The sequence below is a fragment of the Melanerpes formicivorus genome, unplaced genomic scaffold, assembly GCF_026170545.1.
Source record: "Melanerpes formicivorus ecotype bairdi unplaced genomic scaffold, bMelFor1.0.p_v2 SCAF_111, whole genome shotgun sequence".
Taxonomy (NCBI): domain Eukaryota; kingdom Metazoa; phylum Chordata; class Aves; order Piciformes; family Picidae; genus Melanerpes; species Melanerpes formicivorus.
The window spans coordinates 200,594-218,305 of NW_027142463.1; the positions used below are offsets into that span (position 1 = coordinate 200,594).

The window sequence follows — 17,712 nt, forward strand, 5'->3', positions numbered from 1 at the left end:
CCATGCTGACTGTTCCCAATCACCTCTTCACTATTCTTTTGAGCGAGTAGTGACTCTAGGAGGATCTGCTCCATGATCTTTCCAGGCACAGAGGTGAGACTGAGTGGCCTGGAGTTCCCTGGTTCCTCCGTCTTGCCCTTTTTGAAGATGGGGGCAATGTTTCCCCTTTTCCAGTCTGTGGGGACTGCCCCAGCTTGCCATGACTTTTGAAATATAATAGAGAGGGGTTCAGCAACCTCCTCTGCCAGTTCTCTCAGCACCCGTGGGTGTATCCCGTCGGGTCCCATGGACTTGAACACTTTCAGGTTCTTCAGATGATCACGAACCTGATCTGCACTTACAATGGGCAGTTCTTCCTCCCCGTCCCTGGCTTTGACTTCCATAACATCAGGAGTGTGGCTAGAGGCCCTTGCAGTGAAGACTGAGGTAAAGAAGTTATTAAGCACCTCAGCCTTTTCCTCATCACTTGTGACCATGTCACCAGTTTCCTTTCTGAGGGGAACCTCCTCAGAAAGGAAACCTCCTGATGAACCTCCTGCCTTTCACAGCAAGGACTGAACATTGCAGCTTTGGCCAAGACTATCAGCCCAAAGGAAGGCCTGGCCCCTGAGGAGCTAAATGCAAGTGAACTATCTGACACCACCACAGTCCTGTGAATGTTGCAAAGCAGTAGTGCATGCAGTATAATAATTCGAAAGTTAAGGGCTGCTCAAGCTTTACACGAAGTATCCTATTCAGTTTTGGGTTCCACTTAACACAAAGTAAAAGTATAAAAGGTCAGAGGGAAAGCCAACTCTACCTCTGAACTACAGCAAGAAATACTGGAATCAAGGGGCCCTTTCTTCTGCTACTAATAGATGAAGAGAACATGAAAACTGATGGGCTAAACCAACAGGGCAAGATTAGAATAACTAGTAGAGAGAACGGAAGATACAAAGCTTCAACTGCATCTGTTTAGCAACGACTCCTACCAGATAACTTCCATGCCATAACTTTGCTGAATTCAAACAAGCCAGCTGGTGAAGCGTCTCGCTTACAGGCGGCCGACGAGGAGACGTGCAGAAGGCAGAGGCGAGGGAGCAAGTCCTGAGCTTTGCTGCAGGCTGTCCTGCGGCTTCCCCTACCGACTCTTTCCCGTACACCACCGCAGAAGGAGTTGGGTGAATTTTGTCTCAAACCCATTAAACCCTTTGGTGGTTTCAGCTTCCCGAGGATGTGTCGGCACAAGTCCTTGTCGGGGCACCGCAAACAGGGAGAGACAAAGCTCCGAGATCCAGGAAGAGGACGGCTGAGCAGACACCCCTAAAGAGAGAAACTTCATCAGCTGAACCTCACACTTCTCCCAGCTTTGCAACAGCAAAGAACTTTGTGAACAACACAGTGCTGCTCCTAAGGAGGTCACCAGCTTGCAAGTTACAGGAGAAATAAAAACCTTTTTATTACAGAAGCACTGGCAAAAATTTACGGACAGGAACAGCAGACGAGGAAATTCTGCAATTGAGCTAACGATAGACATCAGGCCTAGGATCTGGCTACCCTGACAAAGGATGCCAACAGGACAGAGTGAGGCCTCAGCAGCACCCCCAAAAAGCTGTTAGCCTAAAGCAGCCTCCCCAGCCCTGCTTCCAGGGACCTTGGGCTGCTGCTGGGGACAGAAGGGGGATGGATGGCTCCACAACTCGTCACACAGGCCCCGAGTACAGGGCTGTTAAGCTGACAGGGTGCCAAGGGAACAGGCTGCCATGAAGGCACAGACCCAGGCCCTGAACTACAGGGTGGGTCACCTTGCTGCAGCAACACGACCCAGCGGCTTCGCTGTGTCCGACGAATAAAAGGAGGAAGTTCCACAGGAACAGAAGGGAAAACCTTTTCACTGTGTGTGCCAGAGCCCTGGAGCAGGCTGCCCAGAGAGTTAGTGGAGTCTCTGGAGACATTCAAAACCCGCCCCAGGTGATCCTGCACTGGCACAGGGGTTGGACCGGATGCTATTTTGGGGTCCAACCCCTAACACTCAGTGATTCTGTGATTAGCTATGCTGGTGACAGAGTCTCACTGAGTGCTCTTTAAAATGTTTTTCTTTTCTTTCAGCCTAGGAGTTTCATATTTAAATAGACCTTCTGCTCTGTCTTCCCCCTTCCTTCTTCCATCTTGCGTCTAAACACTAGGAGAGCTTGATGAGCTGTATCCTGGGCGTCCCAACGTAACACATCTCAACTGCATACATGGATTTTGTAATCTTTTGCCCCATTGCTCGCACAGGGTGGATTAAGTTCATTACTTAGAGCTTGTCAGGACAGCTGTTGAACTGTCCTGTGCAATGCAGGAGGAGTTGAATCCCATAGGAAACCACATTACTGTGCTTTGTCAGCCTGGTTATGGTCAGAAACCTCCTTCATTTTTTTTTCTCTTAAACAGATATATCACATGAGTCCCCAGAATTAATTTGCCTCTTCTCATAATTATTTCTTTAAAACTGTCTTAGAAGTGTCTCTGTCCTTCCCTCTCTCTAGATACTGGCCTCCTGAGCCCATGGCAGACTTGCACAGAGCTACTGCGAGCACCACTCTGCACGGCCTCTGGGGGGCTTTCAAGCACAGGCACCCCAGGAGAATCCAAACCTAACCTTGCAGCTGGCCTTAGAGCTCCTCTTTGGAAAACTGTCGCTGCCAGGGCCCACAAACCAACGTCCTCTGTCGGCAAACCGGATGTAAGGGCTGAAAAGTGTCAACGGAAACCGTAATCGGATGGCCCAGGAAGATCCTGCCGGTCTGAACACACCAGACCTGGAATGCACCAAGAAACTCTGTTAACAACTGCCTGTGTGTCTGCTCATAGCTTGAGGAGTAACAGAGCAGAACCAATTCCCAAAAGGTTTTCACTGCGTTCCCAGGGCAAGTAGAGGCTTGCTCTGGCTGTAGTTAATACCTAGAAATTCCTATCAAAATCTTTGCAGCACAACAAGAAAAAAACCAAACCAACCAAACCACAAACTGCTTTATATTATTAAGTAGGAACTCGAAAGCTTACAGGAACTGTGGGGATTTTTTTATGACAAATTATTCCTTTTCTTTTTTTCAGTGAGCAATTGGGTTTCCAACAGCTCCACATTCTGACACCAAAGCACCCCGCTCCGTGTCAGGGCTTGTGGCTGAGGCCGAATACAAATCTGCAACTGGTCCTCAGGCAAAGCAGTTAAGCTCCCTGAAAAAAAAGGAAAGAAAGCAAGAGTGAGTCAACCATAAAAACAAGACCTAACCAAACCCCCAAAGCCATTTTGTCAGGAAGTCGCCTCCACTATCACCCGCCACATGCTGAAATTCCCTTCCCCTGGGGCTCCTGCTTGGCCCACAGCTGGGGAACATAAAGCAAGGCACAGCCCTGTGGGTACCTGCTGCCCTGGAGCCACCAAAACCGGAGCACCCAGTCACTACCAATCCCACAGCAGACCCAAGATACAACAGGGACTCCATAGAGACTCCAAAACCTCACTGAGAACCCCCCAACTCCTTCAGGACCCCCACAGATTCTCCAACTTAGATGCCCACAAAACCCCTTTGGTTGCACCCAAACCCCCCATCTGAAACACCCAGCTCCACTTTAGGTACCCCCAGATGCTTCCAATGTCCCCAGACCCGCTGGTGGACCAGCCCAGAACCTCCTGACACTATCCCAGACCCTTTCAGGGGGCTCCACACCCCTTCTAGATGCCCACAAAACCCCTTCACACGCCAAAAGAAACCTTTACCTGCCTCCAAATCCCATTAGGGGGCCACTTAGCAGCGGGTGGCAGCAACCAAGTCTGTTGCTCTCACCAATTAAACCCTTTGGTGCTCTCAGCTCTCTGACCCTGTGTCAGTGCAAGTCCTTGTCGGCCGGCACCTTCGTCCTGATCCAGGCGGAGAGAGAACTGCCAGGAACACAGCTTCGCCGCTCCGCTTGCGGCACGCCTGCTGCCGAGGGCAGCCTCGTCCGCAGCCTGCCCGAGAGGAACACGGCCCCCGGGGCCGGGGGACACACAAAAGCCTTCCACAAAGGAAACAAGGGAAGTCTCTTGGCCACTCTTCACGTGCCGAGTGCGATTGTCATGTGGAACACACCGCGGCATCTGGAACGAGTTTAAGTCCAGGTCTGTGGCAGCACAGAGGTTCCTGGAATATCCCGGTACATCGATCCACAGGAGGTTGTCTTTCGGTCCCCAGTCTGATGCTTGGCAGCACAGCCATCACACCATTTCTCTCGAGTGCTTTGAACTGACAATTCATGCAGGAGAATAAAACCAAACAGGAGTAAGCAGCTTGGAAAAGAACTTTGATCATCACCAGGCCCAGCAAGAGGACACAGTCTCAGGCTGCACCAGGGGAGGTTTAGGCTAGAGGTTAGGAAGAGGTTCTGCACGGAGAGAGTGATGGCCCATTGGAATGGGCTGCCCAGGGAGGTGGTGGAGTCACCATCTTTGGAGGTGTTCAGGAGGAGACTGGATAGGGTGCCTGGTTGCTTGGTTTAGTTGATTAGGTGGTGTTGGATGATAGGTTGGACACGATGATCTTGAAGGTCTCTTCCAACTTGGTCTGGTCTATTCTATTCTATTCTATTCCATTCCATTCCATTCCAACACCATCTAATCAACTAAACCACGGCACTGAGTGCCTCATCCAGTCTCTTTCTAAACACTTCCAGTGATGGTGACTCCCTGGGCACCACCTCCCTGAGCAGCACATTCCAAAGGCCAATCTCTCTTTCAACCTGCTCTATTCTATTCTATGAAGACCTTCTTCCTAACATCCAGCCTAAACCTCCCCTGGCACAGCTTGAGACTGTGTCCTCTTGTTCTGGTGCTGCTTGCCTGGGAGAAGAGACCAACCCCCACCTGGCTACAACCAGAACTGAGGGGACTGCAATCCTTGCAGCTTCAGGTTTCCTTCTCTGCTACTTCTTTTTTCAGATGGATTGTTTTTCAAAGGGACTGCTGGACAGCAGAACAGGATGGATGGCTGGGCCCCAAGAGCGGTGGGGAACAGAGTTAAACCCAGCCGGTGGCCGGCCGGGCACAAGTGGTGTTCCCCAGGACACCCCTTGTGAGAGAGTGAGTCCAGAGAAGGGCCACAAAGCTGGTGAGGGGTCTGGATAACAAGTCTTATGAGGAGTGGCTGAAGGAACTGGGACTGTTTAATCTGCAGAAGAGGAAGCTGAGGGAATTAAGGTATGGTCTGGCTTCAGCTCTCAACTACTTCCACGTTGAGCAAGGACAGCTTGTACTCACAGAAGGCACTGGCTGCTTGGGTTCAAGGTTCCTGCAGAGCTCAGGCTATCTCTCTTGATTAGTGAGGTCGTCCTGTCACCTAGGCAGAGAGAAGAAAATGCAGCTATGAAATTAGACCACTGGAATCGTGAGACTCGTTCTGTGTGCGACTCCAGGAGAATCCAAACCTAACCTTGGAGCTGCCCTGAAGAGCTCCTCTTTGGAAAGCTCTCGCTGCCGGGCCCCACAAACCCCACACCCTCTGTCAGCAAACCGGATGTACGAGCTGAAGAGTGTCGACAGAAACTGTACGTGGACAGCTCAGGAAGATCCTGCCAGTCCCAGCACACCAGACCTGGAATGATCAAAGAAAGTCCGTTAACAACTGTCTGTGTGTCTGCTCATAGCTTGAGGAGAACCCCCCAACTCCTTCAGGGCCCCCACAGATTCCCCAACTTAGATGCCCACAAAACCCCTTTGGAGGCACCCAAACCCCCCATCTGATACACCCAGCTCCGTTTTAGGTACCCCCAGACGCTTCTAATGTCCCCAGACCCGCTGGTTGACCAGCCCAGAACCCCCTGACACTATCCCAGACCCTTTCAGGGGGCTCCACACCCCTTCTAGATGCCCACAAAACCCCTTCACATGCCAAAAGAAACCTTTACCTGCCTCCAAACCCCATTAGGGGGCCACTCAGACCCCTTAGCAGCGGGTGGCAGCAACCAAGTCTGTTGCTCTCACCAATTAAACCTGGATGTTAGGAAGAAGGTCTTCATAGAATAGAATAGAGCAGGTTGAAAGAGAGATTGGCCTTTGGAATGTGCTGCCCAGGGAGGTGGTGGAGTCACCATCACTGGAAGTGTTTAGAAAGAGACTGGATGAGGCACTCAGTGCCATGGTTTAGTTGATTAGATGGTGTTGGAATGGAATGGACCGGACCAGGTTGGAAGAGACCTTCAAGATCATCGTGTCCAACCTATCATCCAACACCACCTAATCAACTAAACCATGCAACCAAGCACCCTATCCAGTCTCCTCCTGAACACCTCCAAAGATGGTGACTCCACCACCTCCCTGGGCAGCCCATTCCAATGGGCAATCACTCTCTCTGTGCAGAACCTCTTCCTAACCTCTAGCCTAAACCTCCCCTGCCACAGCTTGAGACTGTGTCCTCTTGTTCTGGTGCTGCTTGCCTGGAAGATGAGACCAACCCCCACCTGGCTACAACCTCCCTTCAGGGAGTCGTAGAAAGCAAGAAGGTCTCCCCTGAGCCTCCTCTTCTCCAGGCTAAGCAACCCCAGCTCCCTCAGCCGCTCCTCACAGGCCTGTGCTCCAAACCCCTCCCCAGCTTTGTTGCCCTTCTCCGGACACCTTCCAGCAACTCAACGTCTTGCTTAAACGGAGGGGCCCAGAACTGGACACGGGACTCAAGGTGTGCCCTAACCAGTGCCAAGTGCAGGGGCAGAATGACCTCCCTGCTCCTGCTGGCCACTCTGATCCTGATATTGGCCAGGTTGCCAGTGGCCTTCTTGGCCACCTGTGCACGCTGCTGGTCACGACCAGAAGACAGGGATCAGAAGAGTCTTTGGCCAAGCTGTAAACCTCTTCCTAACACTCAGCCTAAACCTCCCCTGGCACAGCTTGAGACTGTGTCCTCTTGTTCTGGTGCTGCTTGCCTGGGAGAAGAGACCAACCCCCACCCGGCTACAACCAGAACTGAGGGGACTGCAATCTTTGCAGCTTCAGGTTTCCTTCTCTGCTACTTCTTTTTTCAGATGGATTGTTTTTCAAAGGGACTGCTGGACAGCAGAACAGGATGGATGGCTGGGCCCCAAGAGCGGTGGGGAACAGAGTTAAACCCAGCCGGTGGCCGGCCGGGCACAAGTGGTGTTCCCCAGGACACCCCTTGTGAGAGAGTGAGTCCAGAGAAGGGCCACAAAGCTGGTGAGGGGTCTGGATAACAAGCCTTAGGAGGAGTGGCTGAAGGAACTGGGACTGTTTAATCTGCAGAAGAGGAAGCTGAGGGAATTATGGCGTGGTCTGGCTTCAGCTCTCAACTAGTTCCACGTTGAGCAAGGACAGCTAGTACTCACAGAAGGCACTGGCTGCTTGGGTACAAGGTTCCTGCAGAGCTCAGGCTATCTCTCTTCATTAGTGAGGTCGTCCTGTCACCTAGGCAGAGAGAAGAAAATGCAGCTATGAAATTAGACCACTGGAATCGTGAGACTCGTTCTGTGTGAGACTCCAGGAGAATCCAAACCTAACCTTGGAGCTGCCCTGAAGAGCTCCTCATAGCTTGAGGAGTACCAGAGCAGGAACAATTCCCAAAAGGTTTTCACTGCATTCCTAGGGCACTTGAAGGATTGCCCTGGCTGTAGTTAATACCTAGAAATTCCCCTCAAAATCTTTGCAGCACAGCAAGGAAATTGAGGGATGGGAAGGCAATATGTACTTACACGTTAGGCAAGAATTGGCTTTGCAAACTAATCTCTCTAACTGTTGGATATGCACTGAACTTCCTCGAGGCCAAATGAGGACCCCTTTATTTGGGGAAGCCTCAATGAATTGGACTTGGGGGGCATCAGACTGGGTGACTACATCTGAGAGTAACTTCCACAAGTGTCAGCATGGGAAAGATAGCTCAGAAAGCCTGGGCCCAAAGTTTGACTTAAGAAGATATAGTATAGGAATATACTGTTGGCTGTGAGAAAGGGGGGAACTGATGAACAGAAAAGTCTCATTAACAGAACCACAGAGTTGATAAGAATTTTCCGCTTGTTAGCTGAAATGCTGGGACGCAGGGAGGGGGAGAGGGGCTGGCAGACAGCCTTTGGATAGAGAAGGAATAACAGGATTTGTCAGTGATTCACTTCTGTTAGTCTTGGACAAGATGCTCTTTTGGATAAGACAAAGGACACCTGCATGATATGTGTACTTCTGCTCTTTTAGATAGATAAGCTTTGTATAGATAGGCAGCATCTGGACCTCTGTCATTATAGACAGATAACTTTTTGTATAAAAGTTTGCCCAAACCTCTCTGAAGACACACAGCTCTTTTGAAATGATCCTACCTGTGTCAGGCGCCAGAATAGAAGCACGATACAAGAGACTTACTGAGTCTCTTGTGTGTCTTTCTCTAAGTCATTATCAACGCTGTTTGCAGCACAAACCCAAACCCAAACCCAGCCCGAGACACCCCCAGCTCCCACGGCAGCCTGCAGAGACCTCCCAAAGGGTCCGTCGGAGGTGCCCAGCTGCCTCTCCACGACCCTTGACCCTTTCAGATGGCCCCACCAGAACTTTACATATCCCCAGACCCTTTTAGGTGTCCCCAGACCTCCTCCGTCACCCCCAAAAGCCCTGCCGATGGCCCCAGACCACCTTCAGACGCCGGAAGGAACACACCTGGGAGTCCCGGGCCGGCAGCGACATCGGAAACCGCACTGCGAGCTCCCCGAATGCGCCAGCACCCCTTGCCCCGCCAAAGGACGGCGGTTCGCAGGCACCCTGGGGCACAGAACGGCGTCAGGCGCCGAATCAGGGCTCTCCGCCACCGCTCCGGCTCCAAAGCTGCTTAGCGCGGCGCCCGCCCCCCCGGCCAGAAAAGCGGGGCGCAGCCCGCGAGGAGGGCGCGTGCGCTGGACCGGACCCGCTGCGGCGCAGGCGCCGTATCCACAGCGACCACCGGGACGCTGCCCCCCCCTGCTGCGAGCAGAGCCGGGCTAGGGCGCAGGCGCCGTATCCATAGCGACCACCGGGACGCTGCCCCTGTGGCGCGAGCAGAGCCGGGCTAGGGCGCAGGCGCCGTATCCATAGCGACCACCGGGACGCTGCCCCTGTGGCGCGAGCAGAGCCGGGCTAGAGCGCAGGCGCCGTATCCATAGCGACCACCGTGACGCTGCCCCTGTGGCGCAAGCAGAGCCGGGCTAGGGCGCAGGCGCTGTGCCCATTGCAGCAGTGTCATTACACAGGCGGGGCGGGATTGAGCACTTCCCTGGGCGTGGGCAGCAGCTCGGCTCGGCCCTGCTCAGAATCTTTTCTATTTACATTACAAACCACAACGCGCACACCCCACTGTTTTGAATTTGCATGACACAGGCTCTGCTTATAGCTCAAGCCCCTCTGTGGCTTTGGTTTCCAAAGATTTCTTACGCACCATCACTCCAACCCCTGCCTCTCCAGCTGCAAACCAGAGGTTTGCCTCCGCCTCGCCTCACCCCAGTGCTTACAGTTTTGAAGATTTTGTGGTCCCCTCCGAGAGTTTTCAGCACTTTAGGGGGGTGCCCCCAGCCCTCACTCACCTGCTCCTCTGCTGCAGCAGCCTCCTGCCCCACGTGGCAGAACCAGCCCACCCACAATCCCCCCACTCCCTTTGATTCACCCCCAAAAATGTCACAAAATAAAGCAAACTGCCCAGCCAGCACCTTGGTGAGGTCAGAACCGCCTTGGTACCCCCAGTCCCGTTCACATGTCCCCAGACCCCTTTTGTCACAATCTGAAGCCCTGGAGGTGCACCGAGCTTACCTTTAGGTGCAGGGGGAGTCGAAGCTGGGGCCTCCCAGGGCTCCAGGTACACTAAAACCCAGAGTGAGACCTCCCCAGCTCCTGCAAGACCCCAAAACCTGGAACCCCACAGAGATGCCTGACCCTAAACCCCACCACCTCCCCCCAGTCTCCATCAGGACCCTGCAGAGGCCCTCAGAACCATTCAGATACCCCCAAATTCCCTTTTCATACCCCCCAGGCCCACTTTAGATAACAGCAGACCCCTGTAACAGACTCCCAACACAGCAGGTCTGGGGCAGGTCCTCCACCTCTGCCTGGGGAGCAGCTTTGCTGAGCTCCCTTCCAGGCTTTTTCCATTCCAAGAAAAAACAACACACCACAAGCACACACAAAGTTTTAATTGAGAGAGACACAGTTGATATTTCTATTTCCAGTTCAAACCCTCTGTGGCCTGCTCAGGCTGTGCTTTTCTATTCTGGAAGCATTTCAAGATAACAGAGATCCAGGGGGAGTCAGGTCAAAGCCTTGCTGCATACAAATCACTGTCCTGCAATCTCCTGCTAAACAGCACCGCTTTTCCTCTGCTGGAACATCTCACACTCACACTTTCCCAGGGCTTTCCCTCCCCTCCAAGAACGTTCTGGCATTTCAAACATTCAGGTCTGCAAGCAGCCTTTGTGGGAGACTGCCCCCACTCCTCCCTCACTGATCCTCTGCTGCACCCTTACCACCCCCACGTGGCATCACAGAAGGAAAGACAGCTGAGCAGCTACGCTCCTCTTCTTTTTATCACCCCGAGCTGGGGACAGCCTTCTGGGTAAGGTTTCCACCTTCAGCAACTGGCTGAGCTTTGCTCTCATCCACTAAACCCTTCGGTGGTTTCAGCTTTCTGAGCCTGTGTTGGCACAAGTCCTCATCAGGGCACTGCAAACAGAGAGAGACAAACCTTTCTTCTGTCCAAGAGATCCAGGAAGAGGATGGCTGAGCAGACACTTCTAAAGAAAGTAACTCACCTAAATCTCACATTTGTCCCAAGTTTGCAACAAAAAAGCACTCTGTGAACAACAGAGCGGTGCTCCCACGGTGGTCACCAGCTTGCAAGCTACAGCAGAAATAAAAACCTTTTTATTACAGAAGCACTGGCAAAATTTTACAGACAAATAAGTGCTGTGATTGAGCTAAACTGTTCCCTGAAGAATCCCCCCGGTGTTTAGGAGGGTTAAAAAGTGCAAAGAACGTCCACAACAGATGCTTAAGCCTAGAAACAAGCCAGGATGCCTGCAAGGGAAGGAGCAGTTGCTCCATGTGAAGACATGATGAGAAGCTTTGGAGAGTTTGATTTGAGTCTGCCCTCTCACCTGATTGCCTGGCACGTGGACTAACTGAAAACTGGTCCTTAGTGTCCCTGCTGAATACTGCTTCCATACCACTTAAAATTTCCTTCCAACTCATTAAAAGCACGGAGGCATCACATAAGAGCAACAGAACAAAAATTATTCTCTCCCAAAGAAGAGGATCACTGGGAACACAAATTCACCCTTACACCTGTGGCATGTTCACCCTGAGCACAGAAAAGCTGTCCAGAATCGAAGCAAAATGGACTTCAAACGGACACAGTAAGAGCTGCGTGGTACCTCAACCATTTTGCACTAGTGCAAGTGACAATCCACATGGAAGAAGGATGGGATTCTTGCACAACAGGACTGCAGCTCATTATGCCAGGAGACATAAACAGGCAAAAAATCACCTGAGGCAGGCCTTGGATACAGCTTGTGGCGACTAAAGGATAGTCTGAGAGTGCTTTCCACATGAAGAATATCTGAAGGAGCAGGACAAGAAGTACACAGAAGTGCTACGTTCTGTCTGCCTTGACAAAGATTGTCAAAAGGACAAAACAAGGCCTCAGAAGTGCCAGTTGCTCCCCGCCCGAGGGAAAGAGGGAAGCCTCCAGCCCCGCAGGCAGCTCCCCATGGGCACCCCCCGGCCAGCTACCCGCCCGCAGACACCCCCAGCTCTGCAAAGTCTTCCCGCTTTTGCTCGACTCACCCAAGCGGCGCACGGCACGCTTCCGGTCGGGACCGCAGACGGGCGCCGCAGCAGACGCCCTGGGCAATGGAGCTGGGCATGCAACGCAGCGGCCAGAGCGGCTGCACGACCCTGCTTACAGGGGGCTGGAGCCGCCGCTGGCATTTCAAAGCGCCCGGGATGCCAGGGCACTGACCGGGCCCTGACTTACAGGGCGGCCCTGGTCCCAAAAGGCCCACGGAGGCTCCTTCTCTCCGCTTCAGGGGCATCTTGACCCACACCCCGCTAGCCGGGGGGGGTGCCCCACACAGGCTGCCAGCTGAGCGCAAAGGCACTCGGACCCCGACCCCTCTTACGGGCGGGTCGAAACCCAGGGAGCTGAGAGCTTGGCCTGGCCCCGCAGCTACAGGAAGACAGCAGCCAGGCAGTGGGGCATCACGGCCAAAGGCCGGGGGGCTGTGGCCCCAGCCCCGAAGACGGGGTGGGGTGGGGGGGAACAACACGCTAAGATAAGCCCCACACACTCCCTGGCCCCATGCCTCTGAAAGGCCGGGACCAGATCTACCCCCCCTGATTACAGGGGGGGTCCCTCCTTGAACCTCCCGCCGGACACCGGCAACACACTTCCCTGCCTACAGGGCGGTCGCTCTCGGCCCGGCACTCCCAAAAAGCCCCACGGAGAGCCACGGGCTCTGGCCTGCGCCCACTTACGGGCCGGCCCTCCTGGCTGCAGCACAACACCACCTCTTCAGGAGCCCAGGGACTGACCTCAACCCTCTAAGGGTTTGTTCCTGTTAGCTGCCAAAAGCAGCCTCCCCAGCCCTGCTTACAGGGACCTGGGGCTGCTGCTGGGGACAGAAGGGGACAGAACGGCACAGAAGGCTCCATAACTCGTCACACAGGCCCCGAGTGCGGGGCTGTTAAGCTGACAGGGCGCCAAGGGAACAGGCTGCCATGAAGGCAGAGACCCAGGCCCTGAACTACAGGGGGGTCACCTTGCCGCAAGACGACTTAAGCGGCTTCGCTGTGTCCATCCAATCAAAGGAGGGGCAAGCCGAGCTCCCACCCCACTCGAGGCCTCCAAGGAGACTGCCGTGGAACCGCCCAGAGCCCCTCTTTCCCTCCTGGGAAGCCTAAGCTAAGCTACAGCCTTTTCTAAGGGACCTAAAGGACAAGCAGACTCAGGCACACAGAGGCAAGAGGGGCCACACACACAGCCCTTCCCAAGAGAGGGAGCAAGCTCTGGGCAGCCACTGGTGGGGCAGGCATCCTTAACCCTGAGCAGGAGAGCAGAGGGTCAGACCTGGCCCCCCCGGGGATGCATGCAGGTAGAGGGGCCTCAGGATGCCAATCGTTGTGACATGCCCCAAGTACAGGGCGTCACGCTGGCCAGGCCGCCAGCAGCCGAGAAACTGTTTAAAGGGCCCTCCCCTGCTTACAGGGGGGGCTGGGGTCCAGGCAGCTACACTTCCCCCCATACGGGCCGAGACGCCGGCTCGGACCCTCCTTACAGGGTTGCCAGTCTCCGTGCAGCCAAGGAGCTAGGTGGCAAAAGGCCTACAACAGCAAAAGCAAAGACCGAGCCCTGCTTACAGGGAGGTCGCCCAGCACAAAGCCAACCAGGGCACCCTAACGGTGCTGGCAAAGATCTTGTGTTACCACAGCCAAATTGAGAGGGAGGTCTCATTGCCCAGGGCGCCTTTCTCCTGTCCTGCTCTTCAGCCAGACGCCGCTCCTCTTGCCTCGCCGCCTCTTGCCTCCGCCGTGTGTTGCCTCGCCGCCTCTTGCCTCCGCCGTGTGTCGCCTCGCCGCTCCGCAGCGGGCCTCTTCTTCCTTCTGTGCCAGCCACTGCCAAGGAAGGAGGACAGAATCAGGCCTCAGAAGTGCCAGTTGCTCCCCGCCCGAGGGAAAGAGGGAAGCCTCCAGCCCCGCAGGCAGCTCCCCATGGGCACCCCCCGGCCAGCTACCCGCCCGCAGACACCCCCCAGCTCTGCAAAATCTTCCCGCTTTTGCTCGACTCACCCAAGCGGCGCACGGCACACTTCCGGTCGGGACCGCAGACGGGCGCCGCAGCAGACGCCCTGGGCAATGGAGCTGGGCATGCAACGCAGCGGCCAGAGCGGCTGCACGACCCTGCTTACAGGGGGCTGGAGCCGCCGCTGGCATTTCAAAGCGCCCGGGATGCCAGGGCACTGACCGGGCCCTGACTTACAGGGCGGCCCTGGTCCCAAAAGGCCCACGGAGGCTCCTTCTCTCCGCTTCAGGGGCATCTTGACCCACACCCCGCTAGCCGGGGGGGGTGCCCCACACAGGCTGCCAGCTGAGCGCAAAGGCACTCGGACCCCGACCCCTCTTACGGGCGGGTCGAAACCCAGGGAGCTGAGAGCTTGGCCTGGCCCCGCAGCTACAGGAAGACAGCAGCCAGGCAGTGGGGCATCACGGCCAAAGGCCGGGGGGCTGTGGCCCCAGCCCCGAAGACGGGGTGGGGTGGGGGGGAACAACACGCTAAGATAAGCCCCACACACTCCCTGGCCCCATGCCTCTGAAAGGCCGGGACCAGATCTACCCCCCCTGATTACAGGGGGGGTCCCTCCTTGAACCTCCCGCCGGACACCGGCAACACACTTCCCTGCCTACAGGGCGGTCGCTCTCGGCCCGGCACTCCCAAAAAGCCCCACGGAGAGCCACGGGCTCTGGCCTGCGCCCACTTACGGGCCGGCCCTCCTGGCTGCAGCACAACACCACCTCTTCAGGAGCCCAGGGACTGACCTCAACCCTCTAAGGGTTTGTTCCTGTTAGCTGCCAAAAGCAGCCTCCCCAGCCCTGCTTACAGGGACCTGGGGCTGCTGCTGGGGACAGAAGGGGACAGAACGGCACAGAAGGCTCCATAACTCGTCACACAGGCCCCGAGTGCGGGGCTGTTAAGCTGACAGGGCGCCAAGGGAACAGGCTGCCATGAAGGCAGAGACCCAGGCCCTGAACTACAGGGGGGTCACCTTGCCGCAAGACGACTTAAGCGGCTTCGCTGTGTCCATCCAATCAAAGGAGGGGCAAGCCGAGCTCCCACCCCACTCGAGGCCTCCAAGGAGACTGCCGTGGAACCGCCCAGAGCCCCTCTTTCCCTCCTGGGAAGCCTAAGCTAAGCTACAGCCTTTTCTAAGGGACCTAAAGGACAAGCAGACTCAGGCACACAGAGGCAAGAGGGGCCACACACACAGCCCTTCCCAAGAGAGGGAGCAAGCTCTGGGCAGCCACTGGTGGGGCAGGCATCCTTAACCCTGAGCAGGAGAGCAGAGGGTCAGACCTGGCCCCCCCCGGGGATGCATGCAGGTAGAGGGGCCTCAGGATGCCAATCGTTGTGACATGCCCCAAGTACAGGGCGTCACGCTGGCCAGGCCGCCAGCAGCCGAGAAACTGTTTAAAGGGCCCTCCCCTGCTTACAGGGGGGGCTGGGGTCCAGGCAGCTACACTTCCCCCCATACGGGCCGAGACGCCGGCTCGGACCCTCCTTACAGGGTTGCCAGTCTCCGTGCAGCCAAGGAGCTAGGTGGCAAAAGGCCTACAACAGCAAAAGCAAAGACCGAGCCCTGCTTACAGGGAGGTCGCCCAGCACAAAGCCAACCAGGGCACCCTAACGGTGCTGGCAAAGATCTTGTGTTACCACAGCCAAATTGAGAGGGAGGTCTCATTGCCCAGGGCGCCTTTCTCCTGTCCTGCTCTTCAGCCAGACGCCGCTCCTCTTGCCTCGCCGCCTCTTGCCTCCGCCGTGTGTTGCCTCGCCGCCTCTTGCCTCCGCCGTGTGTCGCCTCGCCGCTCCGCAGCGGGCCTCTTCTTCCTTCTGTGCCAGCCACTGCCAAGGAAGGAGGACAGAATCAGGCCTCAGAAGTGCCAGTTGCTCCCCGCCCGAGGGAAAGAGGGAAGCCTCCAGCCCCGCAGGCAGCTCCCCATGGGCACCCCCCCGGCCAGCTACCCGCCCGCAGACACCCCCAGCTCTGCAAAATCTTCCCGCTTTTGCTCGACTCACCCAAGCGGCGCACGGCACACTTCCGGTCGGGACCGCAGACGGGCGCCGCAGCAGACGCCCTGGGCAATGGAGCTGGGCATGCAACGCAGCGGCCAGAGCGGCTGCACGACCCTGCTTACAGGGGGCTGGAGCCGCCGCTGGCATTTCAAAGCGCCCGGGATGCCAGGGCACTGACCGGGCCCTGACTTACAGGGCGGCCCTGGTCCCAAAAGGCCCACGGAGGCTCCTTCTCTCCGCTTCAGGGGCATCTTGACCCACACCCCGCTAGCCGGGGGGGGTGCCCCACACAGGCTGCCAGCTGAGCGCAAAGGCACTCGGACCCCGACCCCTCTTACGGGCGGGTCGAAACCCAGGGAGCTGAGAGCTTGGCCTGGCCCCGCAGCTACAGGAAGACAGCAGCCAGGCAGTGGGGCATCACGGCCAAAGGCCGGGGGGCTGTGGCCCCAGCCCCGAAGACGGGGTGGGGTGGGGGGGAACAACACGCTAAGATAAGCCCCACACACTCCCTGGCCCCATGCCTCTGAAAGGCCGGGACCAGATCTACCCCCCCTGATTACAGGGGGGGGTCCCTCCTTGAACCTCCCGCCGGACACCGGCAACACACTTCCCTGCCTACAGGGCGGTCGCTCTCGGCCCGGCACTCCCAAAAAGCCCCACGGAGAGCCACGGGCTCTGGCCTGCGCCCACTTACGGGCCGGCCCTCCTGGCTGCAGCACAACACCACCTCTTCAGGAGCCCAGGGACTGACCTCAACCCTCTAAGGGTTTGTTCCTGTTAGCTGCCAAAAGCAGCCTCCCCAGCCCTGCTTACAGGGACCTGGGGCTGCTGCTGGGGACAGAAGGGGACAGAACGGCACAGAAGGCTCCATAACTCGTCACACAGGCCCCGAGTGCGGGGCTGTTAAGCTGACAGGGCGCCAAGGGAACAGGCTGCCATGAAGGCAGAGACCCAGGCCCTGAACTACAGGGGGGTCACCTTGCCGCAAGACGACTTAAGCGGCTTCGCTGTGTCCATCCAATCAAAGGAGGGGCAAGCCGAGCTCCCACCCCACTCGAGGCCTCCAAGGAGACTGCCGTGGAACCGCCCAGAGCCCCTCTTTCCCTCCTGGGAAGCCTAAGCTAAGCTACAGCCTTTTCTAAGGGACCTAAAGGACAAGCAGACTCAGGCACACAGAGGCAAGAGGGGCCACACACACAGCCCTTCCCAAGAGAGGGAGCAAGCTCTGGGCAGCCACTGGTGGGGCAGGCATCCTTAACCCTGAGCAGGAGAGCAGAGGGTCAGACCTGGCCCCCCCGGGGATGCATGCAGGTAGAGGGGCCTCAGGATGCCAATCGTTGTGACATGCCCCAAGTACAGGGCGTCACGCTGGCCAGGCCGCCAGCAGCCGAGAAACTGTTTAAAGGGCCCTCCCCTGCTTACAGGGGGGGCTGGGGTCCAGGCAGCTACACTTCCCCCCATACGGGCCGAGACGCCGGCTCGGACCCTCCTTACAGGGTTGCCAGTCTCCGTGCAGCCAAGGAGCTAGGTGGCAAAAGGCCTACAACAGCAAAAGCAAAGACCGAGCCCTGCTTACAGGGAGGTCGCCCAGCACAAAGCCAACCAGGGCACCCTAACGGTGCTGGCAAAGATCTTGTGTTACCACAGCCAAATTGAGAGGGAGGTCTCATTGCCCAGGGCGCCTTTCTCCTGTCCTGCTCTTCAGCCAGACGCCGCTCCTCTTGCCTCGCCGCCTCTTGCCTCCGCCGTGTGTTGCCTCGCCGCCTCTTGCCTCCGCCGTGTGTCGCCTCGCCGCTCCGCAGCGGGCCTCTTCTTCCTTCTGTGCCAGCCACTGCCAAGGAAGGAGGACAGAATCAGGCCTCAGAAGTGCCAGTTGCTCCCCGCCCGAGGGAAAGAGGGAAGCCTCCAGCCCCGCAGG

General features: G+C 56.5%; 3 long non-coding RNA genes across 3 annotated transcripts; all 3 read right to left on the reverse strand.

Annotated features, from left to right (window-relative positions):
• Nucleotides 1-709: 709 nt before the first annotated feature.
• On the reverse strand, nt 710-7,477 carry LOC137455805 (uncharacterized). Its single transcript, XR_010990926.1, has 4 exons — nt 7,336-7,477; nt 3,028-3,201; nt 2,624-2,783; nt 710-1,302 (listed from the first exon to the last, which is right to left on the reverse strand). It is a non-coding gene; the product is annotated as an uncharacterized lncRNA (long non-coding RNA).
• Nucleotides 7,478-10,129: 2,652 nt separating this feature from the next.
• On the reverse strand, nt 10,130-11,501 carry LOC137455795 (uncharacterized). Its single transcript, XR_010990914.1, has 2 exons — nt 10,762-11,501; nt 10,130-10,672 (listed from the first exon to the last, which is right to left on the reverse strand). It is a non-coding gene; the product is annotated as an uncharacterized lncRNA (long non-coding RNA).
• A 1,574-nt stretch (nt 11,502-13,075) lies between these two features.
• On the reverse strand, nt 13,076-17,077 carry LOC137455806 (uncharacterized). Its single transcript, XR_010990927.1, has 3 exons — nt 15,798-17,077; nt 13,796-15,623; nt 13,076-13,621 (listed from the first exon to the last, which is right to left on the reverse strand). It is a non-coding gene; the product is annotated as an uncharacterized lncRNA (long non-coding RNA).
• Between the last annotated feature and the right edge of the window lie 635 nt (nt 17,078-17,712).